Source organism: Lissotriton vulgaris, chromosome 2_1 (assembly GCF_964263255.1).
Source record: "Lissotriton vulgaris chromosome 2_1, aLisVul1.2, whole genome shotgun sequence".
Classification (NCBI taxonomy): Eukaryota; Metazoa; Chordata; class Amphibia; order Caudata; family Salamandridae; genus Lissotriton; species Lissotriton vulgaris.
Genome location: NC_141687.1, coordinates 736,351,907 through 736,375,708, shown reverse-complemented (window position 1 = coordinate 736,375,708; position 23,802 = coordinate 736,351,907).

Here is a 23,802-nt window from a genome sequence, read left to right as displayed (position 1 = left end):
TTGCGATTTCGCAATTAGAGAGAAAAAATTACCATGAGGTTGGACCTCATGGTAATTTTGCGAAATGTTAGAAAAATGCTATTTTTTGCATTTTTTTAACTTTCATGTTGTGCACACACATGCCCTTTGGGCATGTGTGTACACAACATATGTGCATTGTTTGATTTCAGGGGTGCAACAGGGTGTCCTTTGAACACCCCTGCACCCTTGAAATCGCAATCTCAATTTGCGATTAGCTAATTGCGAATCGCAAATTGAGATTGTCTTCCCATTCATTCCTATGGGCCTCTAGGCCCATAGGAATGAATGGGAAGGGATTCCTTAATTGCGATTCGCAAAATGCTAATCGCAATTAAGGAATTCTAAGAAATCGCAATTTATTTAGCGATTTCTTAATGCATAGGCATTTGCGATTCCTTAATTGCGATTCCTTAAAAATCGCAATTAAGGAATCGCAAATTCCGAGTTTGATGCATGTACCTGTATGTAGCTGCGGGTATTTTGCCTTCTGGTCATGAATGAATAGGGTGATTTCAGTCAGTGTCTTTGCACAATCAGCGGGGGAGGTGTTGTTATACATGTTAATAATGTAATAGATGGAACTTTTTTCAAAAGATAACTTTAGGATTTGAGCGGTTGGGGACGCCAAAGATACCTCTATAATTGTGGGCGAAATTTTATTTGAGAAATAAATTGCTAAACCTCCCTTTGGTCTGCCATGCATAGACGGACTGGCAGGGACATGGAATGTTTTATAACCCTGGATGTGAATAGGGTCGATAGCCCAGGTTTCCTGGAAGCAAACTAATTTGTGGGTGTTAATCACGTCGATCCATGACTGGAGGTGGACTTTAGATCGAAGGCCCGCTACGTTCCAGTAAATAACTGGGAGCTCCCATGTTAGAGGTAGGGTGGTGTTTGATTTTTGTGTGTTAGCAGAAGATGGTAAGTCTTGGGGCTGAGTATCTGGGAGGGAGGTCAGAGAAGGAGAATGTGTTACTCGTAGGGCTGATTTATTAAGTGGGTGATGGGATGAATTTGTAATTGAAGGTTGCCTCTTGGGTAACTCTTCAGGGAGGGTTGGGTGATCACGTTTGTGTTCTTGATCCGGAAGAACTGCCGGGTCGAGAAATAATTCCACTGGGGTAATTAAGGGCTCTATAAGAGAGCCAGGGAGGGATGAAGTAACTACAACTGCCAGCAGTATTTCTCTGGAGATATGAGTTGTTTGAGTTTGAAGAGTGTTTCTGCCTTTATGATTAGTGGAGGGAATTGATGGTCAGTCAACCATGTCAAGACATGCGTATCTATTGGATAGAGGTGGGCCTCTCCACTTTATGGAAGAACCAGGAACTGGATTACTAAATCCGTATCCTGGCCAGTGGCCCCGGTCTCTGCTTCCGTCCCAATTCCCCACTCTTGTCTAGCTCCAAGGGGGACCGGCATTGTACCGTGGAGCCGGAGGATAGAAATATGACAATCTATGAGTGGCTATCCCTTCGGTGGATGTGTGGTCACCCCAGGAGCAGATGTGCTCTACTGTGTTCGCATCAGCGAAATTCACTATAACGCAGTCACCCTGGATATTTTTGGGCTCAGTGCCCAGCCAGGGGACCCTGCGCACAGTGGTGACTCTGTTATCCAGGAAAGATGGTAATGGCCTATTGGTGGAAAGCCAGTAGATTACTTTGTTTTTTAGTGACCAGACCGGTTCATCCTGGTTGGGAGAGAGTTCTGGAACACCAGTCATAATCACTACATAAGGTGTAGCTTCAGGGGGAAGATGGATAGGATGGCCCCTCCTCTTTCTATTTCTCGGGATGGTATTAAAACCATCAGAGGGTTTTGGAAGGGTGGGGGCCGGAGTAGGTAGGGCGGAGGATACTTTTGGTTGTGTTAAAGTCTGAGGCTTTGGTTGAGTGGGCAGTGAAGTGGGTAGGGGTTTGAGTGGTTTAGGTGGTAGTTGAACCTTAGTTGCTATTGGTGGTGGCTGTTTTTGTTGTTGTTTCTGTGGTACCTTTAAGGTCGTAGTGGAGGGATTTGGTACAGTCGGGCCTGTCTTAGATGTTTTTACATTATGATTGAGAGGCCTCCCTTGAGCTGGGTTGATATCTTTGTTGATATCTTTGTTTAACTTCAGAGCTGAGGACAGTTGTGTTAGTTGGATTTCAACCTGATGAAGTGACTTTTCTATTGGTTTTAGATAGGATCTAATTAAATCCCTGATTTTGCCAAGAAGTAAGTTGTTAATGCTAATGATGTTACTAGTTAAGTTACCTTCGTTAACCAAACTACCTTCACTGTCATAGCTACTAGAGCTAAGATTTATATTGTCGGTAGTGAGGTTTGTTACTTGTGCGAGTGGGTAGGTAAGTAACTGGTGTGCCGTCAGGATGGGGTCAGTGGGCTGTGTAGGGAGGGGGGAAGTGGGAAGGGTTATGGGGCGGTTTTAGGAGGAGAGTTAGCAGTTTGATGATTTGATTTCCTCTTCTTTTTGGGAATTGCTCCCTCATGTGAACAATAAATAAAGAAGGGAGTTAGAGGGTTATTAGCTAGGCTCGCCCTCCTGGAATTAAGTCAAACAAAAAGGTTTCTGTTTCCAGATACCTAAGAGCCTTGCTAGAAAAACCAGCCAGCACACACAGAGGTCAGAATAAAGTTTATTGAAAACCTACTGGGCAGGTATTTTTAACCCATATCACATAGTCCACTCCCCACAAATACACATGCACCACACATAGTCCAACAAAGTGCTCCTACGTAACTTCGCAAGTCGTAGCACGCCCCAGCCCGTAGAGGACTGGGATGGCCCCAATGATGAAGCATGTCACTGTGGGGCAACCCCGGTGAGTGAGGGGACACCTTAAAAAGGAACAATTTTTCCTTTTTATACACATTATACACAATTCCTACAGTCAACCCCAGTGTGTGCTGGCTGTTTTTTCTAGCAAGGCTCTTAGGTATCTGGAAACAGAAACCTTTTTGTTTGACTTTTTCCCTCATGTGAACCCCTGTCTACGGGTGGGGTGGCAGCCACACTGGTTTGAGTAGCAAAAATTGCCGGTGATTTTTCCAGTGACTGCAGCAGATGGGATTCGGAGAGGTCTAGGGATGGGGACAGATCCACTGTACATGGCACAGTGTGGATCTCCGCGAGTTCTAGCAGTGGAGGGGGTAAGTCTGAGGGACGCTGAGGAGTTTTTGCTGCAGCCAGCAAGCCCATGGAGGAGCGTCTGGCAATGGCTAGATCCTGTGAAACTCTGCGTTCCAACAGGGTGATACCCTGCTCAATGGCCTCATTAGCTTTGGTAATAAATTGGTCTGTCAGGCCAATAACTTGAGCGGCAGCTTGAGCCTGTTTTTTAACAATGCTTCTGGTGGTTCTGGGGGACATGATACAGTTTAGATGAATACAGGAGTTGCAGGTTAGATGTACTTGTTACAGGCTATGAGCAACATGTGAACAATACATACAAAGACTGCGGTGAGGATGTAGAAGACAGCAGAAGCAGATAAGGTGGCCCAGTCCAGTCTTGCCCGGACTTGAACGGGCTTAAACGGACCCGCCCTTGGCCCGGGCTTCGCCCAGTGCTTTGCCCCGCGCGCCTCCCGCGACGCGGGAAAAACCTGGTGGTTTATGAGGCTTGCAAACGAGGGGGCGTGTCCGCCGGGGGAAGAGGCACCAGCTGACGGCAGTGAAGGCTGCTGGGCCTCGCAGTCCCCCGGTCTAGCGCCTAGTAGTTTTTTGGTCTAGCGCACACTGGGAGCGTGAAGGCAATCCACAGAGTGCGGAAATGCTCCCACCAGTAGCGCGACCTCTGAGGCAAGCTGACCCAATGAAACCCCTCCTGGGGAGCTGGAAACCTTGTGATGAGGCAAACGAGGTGAGGGCTGATGCAAAACTGAGCGACACCCGCGGAGCGGGTGTCGCGAAAAGTAAATAGGGTCAGGAGGGGGCGTGTCCGCCAGGGGAAGAGGCACCAGCTGACGGCAGTGAAGGCTGCTGGGCCTCGCAGTCCCCCGGTCTAGCGCCTAGTAGTTTTTTGGTCTAGCGCACACTGGGAGCATGAAGGCAATCCGCCGAGTGCGGAAATGCTCCCACCAGTAGCGCGACCTCTGAGGCAAGCTGTCCCAATGAAACCCCTCCTGGGGAGCTGGAAACCTTTTGATGAGGCAAACGAGGTGAGGGCTGATGCAAAAGTGAGCGGCACCCGCGGAGCGGGTGTCGCGAAAAGTAAATAGGGTCAGCAGGGGGCGTGTCCGCCGGGGGAAGAGGCACCAGCTGACGGCAGTGAAGGCTGCTGGGCCGCGCAGTCCCCCGGTCTAGCGCCTAGTAGTTTTTTGGTCTAGCGCACACTGGGAGCGTGAAGGCAATCCGCCGAGTGCGGAAATGCTCCCACCAGTAGCGCGACCTCTGAGGCAAGCTGTCCCAATGAAACCCCTCCTGGGGAGCTGGAAACCTTGTGATGAGGCAAACGAGGTGAGGGCTGATGCAAAAGTGAGCGGCACTCTCAATAAAGTTTGTTTAAAAAAAAGTGTACACCTAACGGCAACACGCTTTTTAGAAGCCTGGAACTCCCGCTCATTTTTTAACACTTTGATGTGCTTATGTGGGGGGGGCTTGTTTCTGTCTCTCTAACCCTATTGCAAGTGTCTTTGCAGTTACATCTGCCTTAGAGATTCTTTTTCAGAGTTGATTTAATGTAGCGCCCTGAGGGTTAGGGTAAATATGGAGAGTCCAATGGGAGCCGTCTCTGCATTTGCTTTTTCGGCCTGCAGGTAGTAACCACTGACAGACCCCGACCACTTCAAGCTATGCTACTCTCACTATTCATTCTTTGAACTGTCCCTTCAGGCCCCCTCATGTCCTGCTTGTCATGCAATATGTATTGGCAAGAATTCCCGCTCGACCCCACTCCTAGAGCAACTTCCGACCCTCCTTGTCCATGGCAGTGCATCACTTGACTGTGGACAGACTGTACTGGGGTAAGTGTGTATTTTGACCGGCATCGAGCAGGTAGAGCAGCAGCAGGATGTGTGCAATGGGCTCCATGGCGGCACAGGATGTGCGGAGCTGTGTGCAGGTACACTTGGCCCCCCTCTTCCACCAGCTCAAATGAGCCATTTGGACCTCCACAATTACGTCATCAGAATGGTGCATCGTAATTTCACGGTCAGACTGTGAAGCGTTCTGCTCTCCAACGGCCTCCATTGGTCCTTTCCGACACAACTGAGGTCGTAATTGCCTGTCTGAGGGACTGCCTATCCACATGCATTGTAATGCGGTGGTCAGGCCGACCACTTCGGACAGTACTGTGGCAATCCAACCGCCACCGACAGGACCACGGAAGCCGGTCTACCCCTAGGGAGTCATTATCATAGCGTACGGTTCGCCACCACCCGTATGACGGTGACGATCCACCTGCCAATTCCCACCACCCACCTACCACTCCCCCCTGCCATATTACAATTGCGGGGGGACCCTGGCGGACGGAAAAAACGTCTGCCAGTTTTCCACTGGTGGGACAGGCGACCGGGCGGAAAAGGGCTCAGATATGGTGGCGGTGTCTGGAAGACACCACCATCCCTATCATGATGTACGGGGGTGCAGGGCTTTCCACGGCTGAGACGCCGCCATGGAAAGCCAGGTGGAGAACACTTTGTTGGGTTGGGATGTTGGGGGCCGTGGGGGGTGCACATGCGGGGTACCTATGGTACCCCCATGCATTTGCATGCACAACGTGTCAGCCACTGTGCGGCGCCTGCCACTTTGTGCAGGCCAATGCACAACATGCCTTTTTTACATTGTGACGGGTGCTGCTGAAAGCACCGCCCGCCGCAATGTCGAAAATGCGGGATGTGCCCGCCAGTGTGGCGGGCGCATCCTAATCTGAATCACGGGGCCACCGCACATATGGCAGGCGGTCCCTTTTGCCGTTACAGTGGCTGGGGGCGGACAAACGTAATAGACTCCTTAGTTGGGCTCTTAAACTCTGCATAATAAATGAAAAAATATTAATGGTATTTTACTAATTTAGCAACATTTTAGAGCCTATCAGTCAACGTTTGATGCTAGCACATGCCTACTTTTCCAAGCTACCTAGATTAACAGCATTAAATCCATTTTGATAGCACCGCAAGTGGGGGCATCCGTGGCATGATAAAGGGATAAAGCCGGGAACTCTGGAATAAACATGCTCTTTTCTGCAAACACTGCAAGCAGGCGCCCTTTATTCTCTGTGCATCTAACGCAGTAGGGTTTATCTCACAATTAAGACTAGTCTGTTTGAAATAGCTCTAAATGCTCATGACATAGCATAGTAGCTCTACGCTGCTAAATAATTATTAACACAATAAAGTGCACTATCGGAAAAAAGGAGATGCCATTATGTGTTTTAATTAGGACGTCATTCTTTTTTATTGCACGGGTATTACCGTAGAGTGGCCATTATTTTTTCAGGGCAACAGAAATGTTCCCTGCTTTAATGCAGGAAGGACCAACAAGTCACCCCATGGCATTTTTGGCTTCATTTTAAAGCAATATTTAACAACAGTATATTATCCTTCATTTAGAACGTACACATTTTTCTGACATTTGAGCAATCCAGTGCCTAAAAACAAGCAGAAGCAATTAAAAATAATGGGACACTTGTAAGCAATCCAAATGCCAGTAGTTTGTTTTATTAAAATAGATTCATTTAAAACGATTGGAGCTGAATAATTAGGCCGCATATTTTTAATTTTCTACTGTGCACCTTGTTACAAGATGAACTGTGCACAAAACGAAAACAGTTGCAGGAATGACAGTCAGGACACAGTGATAAATAATAAGGAACATTAAAGGGCATACATCGGGGGAAGTTAGATTTACTGGATTAACAGTCTACGAAACAAAGGAAAAGTGGCAGTCAGGAGAGGGTTTCGGATTTACTATTCTACCTCTAGTTTAACAAACATTGGGGAAATTGCATACATGAGAAAAGGTGCAGAGGGTCTGATTTAGGGCCTAATTATGAGTGCGAAGACCGCCGTACTTGCGGTATCAGTCCGAACGCCACCTCCTCGGCGGTCCAACCGTCCGGTTATGACCATGGAGGTCGGACCACCACAAGATTGCCACAACCGCCCTGTTCCTGGATCCCGCATCAGTTGGAAAAGCAGGGGGAAGGGAGACGATGCCAGCATCACGGCTGGACAGGCTACCGGGCGTTTTGGAATGCTGCTGAGCTGGGGGCTGATTTTACCGCGGTGCGGGCTGATTTTGTTGATGGGGACCTGCGTGTGCTTCGAAATAAACAAAGCAAAACTAATGCTGTTCAGCACACGCAGGACCCCATCAACGAAATCAGCCCCCACCTCGACAGCACACCAAAACGCCCGATAGCCAGTCCGACCCTGGCCGGCATTGGCACTGCCATCCCAATCAGAAACTGCCTTTCCGCACCACCTTTTCATGGCGGGGACCCACAAGTAAGCCTAACTGCTTTAATATGAACAGAAATATAACTTTGTGGTCTCTTCACATAGAGAACTAGCAACCCTTTTATGCAGAGCAAATATAAACATTGAAATGCATAAAAGATATTCCTCTTCCTACATCAAGCATTTGTATTGACCAGACCTAAAGAGATACCTCCGTACTAAAGCCTTCCTATTGCCTATCTCAGAAAGTTCAAAAGGCAAAACTCATTCCTTCCTGTTGCGTTTGTCAAATAAGTACAACTGTAAAGTTTCTTTCTAGGAAGTCTGTCATGGTGTTCAAAATATAAAAAAGTTTTCTGTTGCATTTGATAGAGGACCCACAATGTAAAACCCCTTGGTGTTGCATTTCTCATGGAGTTCATAATGTGAAACCCCTTTATATTGAATTTGTCAGAGGACAATGTAAAGCCAATTTCTAAGGTGTTTGTCAAGGTGTTCACAATATAAAACCTCTTCCTATGATATTTGCTTCAGGCTCCTTTCCAGAACTGAAGCGCGCTGCCACCACTTCTCTGCAACCCACACACCTTCAGCACCGTGGGCCGGTCATAATAGGTAGGATGTTGCTGGTTTGACTGATTTTTCTGGAGTCATACTCAGGCCCTGAATTTTCAAAACAAAAGTCCAACAAATATTGTGGGAAATGCAGAAAGATTTATTATTCTAACTCCTTTTCTAAGAAACACTGGTGAAGAGCTCCCTTGGGAGGGTCAGATTTACTATTGTAACTCCAGTTGAACAAGCACTGGAGACAGAGCATACATTTGGGGGCATCAGATTAACCAAACTACTCCAGTCTAAGGGTCTGCCTATTAGTTCGGCAGTCTGATGGACCGCCGAACTCATGGTGGCAGTGCGGCTACTGGTCTGACTGCCTTATTTCAAGTTGGGTGGTCGGACTTCCAGGGAACTGCTGCTATCGCCAGAGATCGGCGATCCCTGGCGCTCTTGCAGCGGTCTGAGGCCCGCAATATGCTGGTGTGACCACTGCGGCACCATCAAGCATATTATGAGTTTCCTCACCGCCACAGTTTTCATGGCTGTGAGCCAACCAGGAAAACTGTGGCAGTGAGGAAACTATGGGAGCTGTACAGGGCCCCCTGGTACCTCAGGGCCATGGGATGCATGCAGGGGGCACATGGTGTGCCCCCCTATGTGCATGTACCCCAGTTCCTGCATGGCATGACCTGCACCAGTTCATGCCATGCAAAAACAGGCTTTGACATTCCCATTGCAGTACCTTTCTAAGACCCACTACCTAGAACCGCCAAAGCACCACCCACCAGACCTGGCGGGCAGGCGGCTGTCATGTTCGATGGTGTGGGAGCGGGGCACTGATGTGGCAGCCTGCTCCCACACCACCAAACTTGTAATCAGGCATTAAGAAACAATGGAAAATGTGCATATATGGGCAGGGTGGTCTAATTTATCATTCATCCTCCAGTGTAACAAACACTGGAGAAATTACATGCATGGGGAGACCAATGAGTGCCACATATACTTTTTGTAACACAAGTCCAACAAACGTTGTTAAAAGTGGATGTAGAATTACTATTCTAATAAATATTGGGAACATTGCATACACTGGGGGAGCATATTTACTATTCTAATTCCAGTTTACAAACATGGTGTTAGCGCATACACTTAGAGTCAGAGTCATTCCAAATGAATAGCCTAAAAATCTAAAAAAAAATAGAAAACTGGAAAATATACATATTTTTTCAATTTATCAGTGTGTTCTAAAATTAAAGCTAATAAAATATTTGAATACAATCTCACATGCACAAACTTTTCAATTAAATGAATGCATATTGCTTAAAAAATATATTAAAAACCATAACATTTTAATATTAATTTAAATCCAATTCATTTGTTTCCAATTTATAATAGATGAATATTTAATATACTAATCAATGACAATCTAATCCTCAAGCAAACCCAACAAACCAAAATTAAAATTGTATACATAAACAAATAATCATTAAGGGCACATGCATCAAGCGAAAAACCGGTCACAAACGGGCAGATTTGCAGAATCTGCCCCTTTGCCACTGGTATTTTTGCATTTGGGATGCATTATCGTAAATGCAAAAATCGCAATTAAAGAAATTGCAAAAATAGAGATTAATTATTTGCGATTGCATTTAGGGAATCGCAAATTGTGATTCCCTGAATGCAATGCATGATGAAATCATAAATAGCAATTTCGCGAATAGGGGTCACAAATTACCTTCAATTTGAACTTTATGGTAATTTGCAAAAACTTTGAAAAATGCACTAAAGTGCATTTTTTCAAAATTCCTGGTTACACACACACATGCCCAATTTGCAAGTACCTCGCAAATGGGGCATGCAAATCCCATTCATTGCTACGGGCCTACAGGTATTTGAAAAAGTATGAGCCAATTAAAACATACCAAATAATGAACATATTAATCAATTACCATCAATTAATATATATTTAACAATACTACCCACTCAATCCTCAAATAAACCCCACAACTCAAAATTAAAATGTAATATATACTTTAAACAAATAAATATCATTTGAAAAAAGGATGCTCTGTGGATACTTTGGTGGGGACACTTACTGCTTTGCTGTTGCCCTCTCCTGCCTGTTGCGGGTTGCCTTGGTTCCCCTCCCGCTGCCTCAGCCATTCTCCACCGCAGCGCGGCTAGCGTGGAGCAGGGGGACTACAAGCCTCAAGAGCACTAGCGGCGGAAGCCGCCACTGCCATCACCGCGCCCGGAGGCGCATATATTCAAGCTGAGCCCCGGTGGAGCGGATGCTCTGTGGATACTTTTGTGGGGCCACTTAGTGCTTTGCTGTTGCCCTCTCCTGCCTGTTGCGGGTTGCCTTGGTTCCCCTCGTGCTTCCGCCGCCATTCTCCACCGCAGCGCGGCTAGCGTGGAGCAGGGAGACTACAAGCCCCAAGAGCCGTAGCAGTGAAAGCCGCCACCGCCATCACCGCGCCCGGAGGCGCATATGTTCGAGCTGAGCCCCCGTGTCGCGGGATCGCGCAGGGTCGCGCCGGGTTAAGCCAGGGACAAGGGCAGGACCGTCTGCGGCCGTCCGCGGTCGGCGGTGGCTGGGCCGGGCCACCCCTCCAAGCCCTAAGTGAGGTGAGTGTATATTTGCACTATGGGGAAACGTACTGTTATCACATCTGCCCAGGTCCCCAAGAGTTCCCCCATCATCTCCTCCTCCTTTGAAAGCATGCTTGAAAACAAACACCTTCAATATGGTTACTTCAGAGATCGAAAATACTGAAAGGAGACTTTCAATGGGCCAATTAGCACCTCATCTAAATATGTCTGATGGCCCAGAGAATGGCGGCTCTGCAGGTCTTCTGCCGCTATCACCAAGCATAATAATTGTTAAACCCATTCATCACGATAAATCACCTGTGGGCTTGGTGACTGTTAAAAACGTAATTGCCATTCCTGATTCTCAGCAGGACATTGAAGCTAATATTGGCACCCCCAACCCTGCCTCAAATACAAAGATTGCAGGGGAGAAAAGGAAGAGAGGCCCTTCAAAAATGACTATTAATAAGAGTAAACAACCCCCCGCAATAAAACTCAACCAACTCCGCAGAGTATGTGGTCACGAGAAAAAACTGTAACAAGTGGGGTGTCAGTCAGTACAACCATGCAACCAGATGACAGCACTGTAGACCTAACCTCAACAGGAGCAGGATCTAATTCCATTTGTACACATGCTGAGCCAACATCCGTAAATGGTACACAAGGAAGGCTAAATGGAAATTTAATTGACACCATAGTGGACTCAACTTTTAATCAATGGAAAAGTCAAATGGATAAACAGTTTAATCTTATTTTTAAACGTTTGGATAGATTGGAAAGCCTGGTGAAGAAAGAAGATGCCAAAAGAAAAGGGGTCACTATTATTGATCAAATCAGGGGTGAACGGCTTTTGAAAGACATGGAGGCTGTTAACAGGGGCACAGTGGGGGGAAGCGGTAACCGTATTATATCTGGCACTAACAATGTATGTGAAAAGTGTGATGGCAATAAGAATAGTCTGTCTTCTAATCTCACGCCCAGTACTATGGTTGGCACGTTGCATCTGCCAGCGGTGCCCGTGGTTGATAGGCCCCCATGTCATACTTCATCGCTTTCAGTAGCCCCACCTGCTTTGTCTGTGTTAGCCCCCACAAAATCGGCGCTAGACCCAAACAATAAGCCTATATCTGTTATACGGGCTAAAAAACATGCTGAGGCTGTCCTTCATTTGCCTCCAGAAGCATGCTCTTATGTTATAATTTTAGCTGGACTACCCCCTCTGAAAGAAGACCAGAGCAAGTCATGGGACCAACTTAAAAATAAGTGCATTGACTGGTTATCTGGGTATAAGGGGATGGGTATGGAGATTACTAATGAAATATTGATGGTGTGTCGGGTGGGATGGGTAGGACCTTCAGTTAAGAACATCACGGGCGACTGAATAGTCGTGAACTTTAGGCATCCTTACCGGGTGACATATATCTTAAAAGGTAATACCGAGCACTTTAGCTCCCCAACCATCATAACCTCATTACCACTAGGTTTCTTTTATAGACCATCTCAGAGAGTTTACAACCCATCTACCTCAACATATTCTGTACACAACCGGTTCAGGGCTCTGTCTGACTTAGAGAGACAGGACTGACTACCAAGAGAACCCTTGAATATTGTAGAATGGCCCCAGGATGTACAAAACCTGTTCTCCCCCAAACAATGGTGGCCTGACGACGCTGAAGCTCCTCCTAACACTATTTCTTCTGCTTGTAACCTGGGCATCAAGTTTGATGACCAATTGTCATTTAAGCAGCAAGCGGTAGGCGTGGCTAGCATGTGCTTCCATATTATTAAATCACTCTGGACGTTTTTTGACCTTCTTCCACTTGCAGCAAGGAAAACAGTGGCAGTAGCATTGATAAAATCTAGACTGGGCTACTGCAACAGCCTGTACGCAGGTACTAACAAAGCAGTGCTCCACAGGCTGCAGTTAGTCCAGCATGCTGCTGCCCGTCTAGTACTTCATTGGCCAAGAAAGTCATCTGCTTCGGCCGCGCTCAAGACCCTCTATTGGTTACCTATACACAAGCGTGTTTTATTTAAGGTCCTTATTATCACCTTTAGAGCCTTTCAGTCACAAGGACCCAGATACTTGTCTAATGGCTTTAAACGTTATCTGCCAGCACGTTGCCTGAGGTCCGCTAAGCAAAATCTTTTGGTAACCCCTAGATTTAGATTGGCCACTAAAGGTGGGAAATCTCTTTTTGTCTTAGGCTCCAGGGCCTGGAATAAACTGCCACCCCAGCTTCGGCTTATATCTAAGGAGAGTCACTTTAGGAAATCCCTGAAGATATGGATTTTCTCCCTCACTGACTCGGCCTGTAGGGCACTGGTGTAAAGTAGTAATGTGTTCTGAGTTGCCTCCAGTCCACCAGCCTATTCCAGCTGGGTTGGTTTTGAGTGCTATGTGTGAGCGCAAAATCCGTTCCGCTCGCGGATTTCACGGATTTTCGGTAAATGCGCAATCCGCGAACTCCCGCGAATTTACCGAAAAATCCGCAAATCTGCGAGCGGTGGATCCGGGGGGCAAAAGTTCAAGCCTTCTAGCTTGAACTTGTTGTAACTATTTTAGGATGGCGCCGGCAAGCTGCCAGCGCCATCCTAAAATAGTTACTAAGTTAGCTTCAACAGGAAGCACTAATAGATAAAATAAAGCAGGTGCACAAATAGTTACAGGATGATGGATGGACAGCTCACTCAAGGGACCCCTGCGCACATCGGTGCGATTGCATAGTAACACACACATGGGCGCTGGAACTAGTTGAAGCTCAAATTCAGTGACTCATTCATCAGCCCAAAAACAATTCTGGGCGTCGTCGAGGCTGGGCAGGTGTGCCTTCTTCCCAAATCTACTGACGAAAATCAGCTGTGATGCTGGATAGAGGCATTGGTATCCTTGACTTTCACGAGCGCACTCCTCGTGCTGTTCCTGTGACCAGGAGCTTCTTTCTCTTTATCTGCTGCTCTGATCGGTCTCTGACCATTTATACACACAAGAGGCACTTGAACTCGCACAGAAGAGCCCCATTTAAAAGAAATCCGCGAATCCGCAAATTTGCGGATTTTACGGATCCGCAAATCCGCAAATCCGCAAATTCGCGGATCGTGAATACGCGAAATCCGCCCATGCTTATTGAGCGCCAAGATGCTCCTTGGAGTGGTAGTAGCGCTATATAAATGTGACCTTACATTACATTACATTACATTACAAATGGTTAATCAGGCTGCGATCAAACCTAGGTCCAACAGTACCTCTCATAAAGTTCGCCTGGAAGAATCGTTGCCCTTCTGTCCTGTTATTAATGATTTTAGATCCTCAGATCAAAATTTAAATATACTTAGCTGGAACATCGCCGGCCTAAAATCGAAAATGAATATGGTAGAGTGGACCAACTTAGTTAGTAATTTTGATATTTTAATGTTTCAAGAAACATGGTGTACTAGTGGCTTGCTTCTTGAGGGATTTTCTTGCTGTAATAATATCGTATCCATCCCTGAAGTTGGCCGACCTAGCGGGGGTTTATCAACATGGATAAAGATTACTGCAGAAAGTAATATTAAACCCCTGGAGACAAATGATAGTAACTTCCAGGCCACAATCTATTCTAATGGGATCACGTTATGTTTAATACATTTTTATAATAATGATTTTATATAACTGCCTAATAGGAATTTTATCAACTTATTTGATTTTATTGATAAGATGGTAGACGAACAGAGGTATGGCAAATTGGAAGGAATCTGTTTGGGGGTGATTTTAATGTGCACTTGCACAAAGGAATGGATAACCCTGCCGTTACACCTGTCCGGGTAATTCCGTGCAAAAGAGGGGAAGAACTGCATAATCACCTATCTACTCGGGATTTAACCAACGTCATGGACAAAGTCAGTTGCATGTCTGACAAAGGTCCATTGCCTACCTTTAGAGGACGTGGTTGTTCATCTACCATTGATTATGTTTTTATACCTTTCTCCTTTGAGAATTGTTTAGTGAAGCCTGAAGTTTTATACCCCATCTACAGTGACCACAACCCAATCCTGACAAGTATCAAATTTGCTAATACATTTATAAAACGTAAAGAAATAGGGGCAAAGAATCTGGTTGCATCGACTGACAAACTTAAAGTGATCTGGAAGGGCATAGATAACAAGGCCCAACTAGCACGTACTATAAAATCCTATCCCCTACTTGTGGAAACGTGCTTGTCCAGTAGATGCCCAGGCATAGAGATTATTCAGGCCTTTACTGGGTTATGCGCTGGTATTAAACAAGAAATTTCCAAACCTGTCATAAACTCGAGTAAAAACCCTAGATGGTTCAATGGCATTTGCTCACGGGCGAACCGAGAACTACGTGAAGCACTAGCTGGGGAACCCAGGGACATGACTCTGGTTAGAGTTCTGAGAGAACGCTATAAAAAAGTAACTAAAATGTGCACAGAGGAGATACTGAAGGAGCGGTGTGATTCTCTCGCATGCGCTGCCGCACTTAAAGATGTAACTGGGTTTTGGGGCGAGGTAAAATCCATGAGGTCCATGGGATCGAACATCACCCCCATAAACTGTAATATAGCCAGTAAGTCATGGGAGGAGTATTTTTCAGGCATTTATACAGCACCAATAATTACTGTTGATAGTTATTGCCCAGTTAACACGGTTGCTATATCTATAACCGAAGTTGAAGATGCCATAAACCAAAGCGCAGGGAATAAAGCGCCAGGTCCTGACAGATTATCAATTGAGCCCGATTTCTGGTCCCCCTTATTATGTAATGTTTTTAACAACTTGTCCAACACTTCCATCACAAAAACCTGGTCAACTAGTATCATTGTGCCCATCCTTAAGAAGGGCGATAGACTTAATCCCAGCTGTTATCTCCCCATATCTTTGATAGATAATACTTTGAAGATTTTGGGCAGAGTGGTTTTTAATAAGATCAGGAACTGGGCAGAGGACAACCAAATTTTAAATTCTTGCCAGTTGGGAATCAGGAGTAATGTGGGAACTGTAGAACAGTGTTGGAATCTAAATCTTATACTGGGCAAGTATACTATTGCTAAAAAAGTCCCACTATATCTAGGTTTTATGGATTTAAGTTCGGCCTTTGATTTTGTTAATCGTTCACGATTATGGGAGATTCTTTTAAACTATGAGTTAGATGAGGCACTCGTACATTTTTTGGCGCATTTACACAGAGACCTGAAAGCACGGAGGAGGATAAACAATGAAGGAGAGGTCTCCGGGGATATTTTAATTGATAAGGGGGTCAGACAAGGCTGTGTCCTAGCCCCCCTACTTTTTATTCTTTATATAAATGAATTAAACAATTCCCTGTCTAAATCAACATGTGATGTCCCAAAAATTAATGGCAAACTGCTCTCCGTACTTTTATATGTGGACGATGTGGTCCTTTTTTTAAAATTTTTTTTTTTTTAAATTATTTTTATTAACATTTTACAGCAATTTTACCCCCCACCCCGCGCCAGACAATGACTGTCAATTCTCGTTTACAGATGGTACATAATGCATTATTTCATTTCTTACATATTAAGATATAAAATAAGAGAAAAGAAAAAGGATCCTGACTGGACATACCAACTAAGGCATTAGGCATTTGGAAAAGAAGAAGAGAAACATTAAACATAACAGTCCAGAAACCCCAAAACCCAACCACCCAACAAGGACAAAGAAGAAGAGACCAATATACACATCTTCAGGACCTGCTACCTTACATTACCCCCTTATACATTTAACATCCTGTCTTTCCAGTCAGCAATCGGCTTCCACAGCTGTAGCCCAAGTGCTCTCTTTTTTTCCCCTTTCTCGCGTAGATAGCCTTCTCAAGATTATGCATGTGCAATAGCCTAGCCAGCCACTGTTGGAATGGGGGAGCCAGTTTATCTTTCCATACAAAGGCGTAACACGGCCATTGCCACAAATATGAAGCCTCCTGCAGTATGTTGTTGTGCATTACAATCCTCTAGGCCTAATATTATTACATCAAGTGTCAATTTTACTTTGAAGGCCAGAGATTTATCACAGAACATTTCAATACTGTTTATGAGTGGTGAGAGGATTGGGCACCCTGCGGACATATGAATTATGTCCGCCTCCGAGCTATCACATCTCGGGCACCTTACCCCCTGTGTTCCTCCCCACTGAGCAATGATGGGCCGCACACCAAAAGCACTTCGCACTTTAATTACGGGTTTTGTATCTTTCATGGCAGATTTGGACCTGTGTACTAATTTTAAAAAATCATACATAATGTCCTGCGGGCCTAAAAAGCATTGTATTAACCATATAGTGTCAGGAAATGATCTCCTAAAAAGCACTAGCACTTTTCCTTACCTGGGTTTAGTTTTTTCAGATTCAGGATCATGGCAAGCACATGTGGTCCTTGGTAGAAATAAACTCGGTAAGGCGGTTAATTCCATTATCAGCCTTTGACAGCCAAAGCAGGCAGAGGTTGTGATACCGTTACTACAGATTTACAGAGCCCAATGTATAGCAACGGCGACTTATGGCGCAGAGGTGTGGAGGTATACAAATTGTAGAGGTATCCAAACGGAGGAAAATGGATTTTGTAGAAAGGTACTAGGGGCCCAAATCTCAGCACCTACTTTTATATGCCATAAATAATTAAATTTACATTATGTGGAGGATTTCATTAAATCTCGGCCAGCATTATTCTGGCTAATGATATGGCGAAATCCCACCGCATTTTTAACACAGGAAATAATCACAGATTGCCTTAACTGTGACAGAGGTAGTTGTATATCTTGGCATGGCGCAGTAAAGAAAAGCCTAGCCAGTGTAAAGCTGGAACATACTTTTTTCTCTCCCCTCGTCACAGACGGCATAAATTTAAAAACTGTGAGAGGGCCACTGTATGATTTATACTGTAAGGAAAGAGGAAATACGGAGTTCCATAAACCGTCAATTATTAGATACATCCCTTTTCTGGTATCACCAGGCAATAAAAATAATATGCCACAGGAATATCTCAGAAAAAACATCGGGAGATGGAATAGGAGTCTGCTCTTTCATCTAAGGGACGAGAGTATAAAATACTCACTTGTTTTCCGCTTGGTTTTAATAAAAACTTGGAGAACCTGTCTTGCCCGTGTGGCATCGGTTGTAAACAAACACTGTTACATTTCTGTTTTTCTGCAAATTTTATGTTAGATACGATAAACAGTATTTAATTCCTTATTTTAAGGTACATGCTATTACTGATTACAATTTGGCATTTCATGAAATACTGCAGCTAGGAAGTGATGATATGATTTTCAGAGTAAGCTCATTTTTGCAATCTGTGGTACGCTCGCGAGTTTCAATGAATACGCCATAGATAAAGTGAACCATTTGCAAATATATTTGCCGTTTTTTGCACCTAGCCTAAAGTTTAGGTATTGCGAATTTGCACAATGATATTGCTAGAATTGTTGTTTACATAATGTATATATAGTAATTATTTGCACGTTATCGCTATTCTTGCACATTGGTCTCACGTCATTACTGACGTTCGACTGACAAATCCAACCCATTTTTATGTATGTGTTTTATGTCGATTGTATATTTATGTCCTACTGGTGGTGATGATTTGTACTTTTATGGATATCTTATATCCTAATAAAGACCATTTGACTTGACTTGACATATTTTTTCAATTCATCAGTGTGTTCTAAAAATTAAAGCTATTAAAATATTTGAATACAATCTCACATGCACAAACTTTTAATTAAATGAATGCATATTGCTTATAAAATATATCAAACACCATAACATTTTAATATTAATTTAAATCCAATTAATTTGTTTCCAATTTATATTAGATGAATATTTAATATACTAATCAATGACAATGTATTTATTTATGTATATTTCTTTTAAAACTACCAATCTAATCCTCAAGCAAACCCAACAAACCAAAATTAAAATTGTATACATCAACAAATAATGATTAAGGGCCTCATGCATCAAGCGAAAAACCGGTCGCAAACGGGCAGATTTCCAGAATCTGCCCCTATGCGACCAGTATTTTTGCATTTCGGATGCATTATCGTAAATGCAAAAATCACAATTAGAGAAATTGCAAAAATAGAGATTAATTATTTGCGATTGCATTTAGGGAATCGCAAATTGTGATTCCCTGAATGTAATGCATGATGAAATTATAAATAGCAATTTCGCAAATAGGGGTCACAAATGACCCTCAATTTGAACTTTATGGTAATTTGCAAAAACTTTGAAAAATGCACTAAAGTGCATTTTTCAAAGTTCCTGGTTACACACACACATGCCCAATTTGCAAGTACCTCGCAAATGGCGCATGCAAATCCCATTCATTCCTACGGGCCTACAGGTATTTGAAAAAGTATGAGCCAATTGAAACATACCAAATAATGAACATATTAATCAATTACCATCAATTAATATATATTTAATGACACTACCCACTCAATCCTCAAATAAAGCCCACAACTCAAAATTAAAATGTAGTATATACTTTAAACAAATAAATATCATTTGAAAAAAGTAAGCGTATCAAATAATTAAATTAAAAACAAACATCATTTAACATTATTTATTATGTAATTTAAAAAATTCTATCTACTGAATCCCACATTATACTCAAAGTCAAACTACAAAATAATACATTTTATAATATACATTTTAGAAGAACATATATAAATAATAACAAGGGGGAATGTGCATACACTTGAAGTCAGATTCAATCTAAATGATAAGCGTGAAATATATATAATATCTTAAAATTGTTTTTTTTTAATTTAACAGAATGTGTGAGAAGCAATTATAATATTTAAATTGATTCCCATGCACAAACGTTTACTTACGAATGTATTAAGCATAAAAAATCTATCCACCCATTCCACCAATGCATCCCACAAGCCATTAAAGAAATGAATGCAATTAAAATACTACCCATCTAATCCTCCAGCAAACCAAACAAACCACAATTAACATTTTATACATAAATAACTAATCATTAAATATACAGACCTATTAAAAGATATAAAATAATTAAAATATAAATCAATTAACATTAATTAATATTTATTTAAAAATACACCTTACCCAATCATCAAATAAACCACAACCCAAAGGTAAAATGCTATATAGATTTTAAACAAATATTTACCTGAAGAAATAATTGTATAAAATAATCAAAAATAAAAAAAAAAAAACGTAACATTAACCAATATAATATTTTAAAAAACTCTACTCACCCAATCCAACATTATTTATTTATTTATTGGTTTGTATAGCGCTGGAATCAACTGTCAGTGGAGTATCTCTGCGCTTTGACACCTGGAGAACACCAAGAAATAAATGAATGTGGAAGCTAAATTTCATTTTTAAACAGTATTGTTTTCAATTGTTTCCGAAATTTTAGATGATCTGTGCATTGTTTGAGTGACAGAGGGAGTTTATTCCAGAGAGTAGGTCCTGCTATGGAAAGTGCCTTGCTCCCGTGTCTGGCTTTCTTAGCCCATGGTACCTAAAAAAAGATCATTACTGGACCTAAGAGATCGAGTGGGGGAGTAAGGGACAAATTTCTTTTCCAAATAAGCAGGTCCTTGGCCATTTAGGCACTTGTGAATCAGGCAGCATGTTTTAAATTTCGTTCGCTGCTGGACAGAGAGCCAGTGTAATTGGTCAAGAAGGGGTTTGGAGGCAGTTCTAGGAGGGGCATCAAGAACCAAGCGGGCCGCAGTATTCTGGATGACTTGTAGTTTATCCAATACCCCTTCATTGGCAGCAAGCAGTAGACCATTACAGTAATCAATGCTGCTTAAAACAAGTGCCTGGACTAGAGTTCTCCTCACCGAATCAGGCAGAAGAGGAAAAACCTTGCGCAGTAGGCTGATGGTGTGAAAGCATATACCTGAGATATAATTAACATGTTGCTTGAGTGTCAGATCTTGATCCAGACGGACCCCTAAGTTCTTTACAATCGACTTGGGTTTGGGAACAACACCCAAGTCGCTGGGCCACCAGTCCGGGGACCAAAGCAATTTAGCTTCCCCAAACAACATAACCTCAGTTTTACTGACATTGCATTGAAGGCAGTTGGCCGACATCCATTGTGCCACTGCCTTCATACCAGCTGAGAAAGAGCTCTTCACTTCAGCTGAGATAGTTTTGAACAGGAAGAGGAGCTGCGTGTCATCAGCATATGACACGGGGATGAAACCGTACTTACGCATCACTCTTGCCAGGGGTGCCACATAGATGTTAAAAAGAGTAGGGCTCAAACAAGAGCCCTGTGGCACCCCTTTGGCAATCTCTACCTCCGCTGACCGGTATGCACCCATGGTGACACTCTGGGTGCGGTCGGATAGGAAGCTCTTTAGCCAGGCAAGGGCTTTATTTTTGATCCCGGCGTTCGACAACCGTTCTGTCAAGATGGAATGTGACACGGTGTTGAACGCCGCTGATAGATCTAACAAAACCAGGATCACTGAAAAGCCCCTGTCTTGGTACATGTGTAAGTCGTCAGTCAAAGATACCAAAGTGGATTCCGTACTATGCCTTGGCCTAAACCCAGACTGGGAATAGTCAAGAACGTCAGCCAATTCTATTATCTGGATAGATGGAAATTAACATGCTTTTCAGATATTTTCCCAAGAAAAGGTAGCAGTGAGATTGGCCTTAGATTAGTCAATTCCGTCCAAGGAATGGCAGTGTTCTTTCTAATGGGTCTGACAAGGGCTTGTTTCCAATCTTTGGGGACATGGCCGGAACTGAGAGAAAGATTCACAAGTTGCTCAAAAACAGGGCAAAGCTGCCCTGTCAGAGCAGGTATAATCCTGGCTGGAATAATGTCCTCCGGGCTCCCACTTTTAATACTGGTCGTCAATGTCAAAATTTCCTGGGGGGGGGAAATTCCAAAGAATGTATATCCTGTTTCCACTCTGTGTCAGCCTGAGAGAATGCTGTTATTGAGGAAACCTTATCCTTACCAGCACTAATTATTTTTTCATAGATTTTATGAATTTTCGTGGTGAAAAAATAGGATATCTCATCACACAACTGCTGGGATGCTATTTCTACAGATTCGCAAGCTGTGCGCTTAACAAAAGATTGCAGAATCTGGTGGAGAACTCTGGGGGAGTTTCCGGCCTCGGCAATTTGCGCTGTTATGTGTGTCTTTCGTTCTGTCCGAATTGCCTTATGGTAGATAGAAAGTGAATCCCAGTATCTTTTTTTAGAACCAAACCGTAAAATAATACATTTTTGAATAACACATGTAATAAATTTAAAACATAATACAATATATAAAAAATATACAAAGAATTAGAATGTATTGTTTGGTTAATTAAAATGATTACAGTGAGTAATCAAATCTGTTCAACATTAGTTCAATGTAACAAAGTACATCATAAAAAAATGTTTAAATGCTGTGTTACTAAATCTGTTCAAAAATGTGTCTGTAAACATTAATAAGATTAAAAAGCTGCTCTATTGCTTTGTCGAGCCTTATTATGAGTTTGGTGGTTCCCCTGCAGCACTGCCACTGCTTCACAGGCAGGAGAACAGCTAAGCCTGTGGTGTGCTTGCCCACCGGATTCCGTATTGAATCCATGGTGGGCAGTGCTGCAGCAGTCTCATGATGGCAGCTCTGTTAGGCTCATATGAGAGCCATAACAGCAGACCGCTGCAGTGAGAGCACCTGTAGCACATTCCTGAACGGTGTGGAATGAAACCATGTTGGGCATGTCACACCATCCAGGAACAGAGGTGCAATTACAAGGGGGCACAACATGTGCCCCCCGCATGCACCCCCCGGCCCAGAAGTTGCATCTCCGACCACCTTGAAATGGGTGGTGGAAATGCAACTCGGAATTTGTTTGGTGATGCCGCAGCGGCACGCCATCATGTTACTACACCCTTTCCACTGTGCCACTGCTGCAGGATCCTGGATCCCGGCAGACGTGGCGGTCTGACTGCCACACCTCGAAATATGGCAGGCAAACCCACAGTGGTGGCAGTGGTAGGACCGCAACCATGAGTACGATGGTCCTAGGACCACCATACACAGAATAAGCCCCTTAGTCTTTGTTCCACAATTCACAAATAGGCTATAGCTTTTCAAGTATCAAATTACCAGATATATGCAAACACTTAATCTGAAAACAATCCTAAATTATCAAGCCACTAGGCAAAGACTTCAGCTTCAGAGTAGGCAAATAGGCAATAAAATTTCAGGTAATGACTCAAGCCTTTTTTTTTACTTGTCAGAGCTTGTTCGGCATAACCCATACATTTCACCATTTTGCAATTCAGTTGGGTGTGTGTTCATTCAGACACAGAATTGTGGCTTCCCTACAAGTTCATATTTGGGATAAATCAAAATATTTCCTAAGCACTTTCTTTTGCACAGTTGTCAGAGTAGGACATATACACAGAATATGGCTCAATGTTTCCTCTTTGTATCCTCATTGTCTGCACAACTGGGTAGACCAAGGTTCTGATTATGAGTTTGGTGGTCCAACTGCCATTCCACCACAGTGGAGGTCTGAAGAAGGGGCTGCCGCAGCAGAAGTCTTCTACCCGCTGTATTAGGATGTCTCTGATGGGCCGCCGGCGGTCTTTTAGTGTTGAATATACAGATATGCATGCCACGTGAAAAAAATACCTACTATCCATTTCTGGTTCTGGAACATATATGCCAGTCCAGTAAATGGGTAAATACTACATAATGGACTTTCCTGGATTTCGGTGTCAAAAGGGTCATTTTCATTGGGGTCAAGATGCTGCTGTGAAGGGGGACCTGGAGGAAGGGATCCACATTGGAAACTGAAGGGAAGAAAGGAAATGGGTCAGATTGTTTCCAATGACTTGAAGCCGGCAGTTCCACCGCCACAGTCAGCTCATCGGAAAGCCAGCTCGTAATTTAGATGGCGGTGAAACTCTCTGTACCACCCTATGGCAGCTGCTTTCCCTGGACCGATGCCCGACAGTGGGCGAAAGGCTGGCTGTGGCAGCAGTGCAATGGCAGTCTTTCATTCTGAAATCTGAAAACACCTTAATACCGGGTGCAGACTGCTTAATCGGCGGCAGTAAATCTCATAATGTTGCAACCGCGGAGGTGGGACCACCAAACTCATAATAGGCCCCAAGTCTTTTTCCATCATGGATCGTTTGCCAGTCTATGAGAAAGACATTTTTGTTTAATATGTGCTGAAGATTGATTTTCAACTATTACTG